We start from the raw sequence: 379 nt of genomic DNA, 5'->3' as shown, positions 1-379 counted from the left end.
TACACGTCACGTTTTGGTAACGGTACGGTTCACTTGGAACCTCAACCGAGGTGGTACTAAAAAAAGTACCAGGTACAGGTACTGTACCCAGTGGAAAACCCCCAAAAGTAAACCGCACCGAGCTGTACCGTGCTGTACCGTGCAGTGGAAAACCCCCAAAAGTAAACCGTACCGAGCCGTACCGTGCTGTACCGTGCAGTGGAAAAGCGCCAAAAGGCTGTTCTATAAAGTGGGGCAGTTCCAACTTTGCAAGGACAGTCTGGCGCTTCTGACTCACAGCCTGTAAGTACATTTTTTATATTTAAAGAATTTGCCACTGACGAGTCAAACGCGAGTTTTGAGCAGTGTAGAGTAGCACTTGTTGTTTGTCATTTCTCTG

The sequence above is a fragment of the Sinocyclocheilus anshuiensis genome, unplaced genomic scaffold (assembly GCF_001515605.1).
Source record: "Sinocyclocheilus anshuiensis isolate Anshui unplaced genomic scaffold, SAMN03320099.WGS_v1.1 scaffold2209, whole genome shotgun sequence".
NCBI lineage: Eukaryota > Metazoa > Chordata > Actinopteri > Cypriniformes > Cyprinidae > Sinocyclocheilus > Sinocyclocheilus anshuiensis.
The sequence above is the reverse complement of the archived record's forward strand: the minus strand, read 5'-3'. Positions refer to the sequence as shown.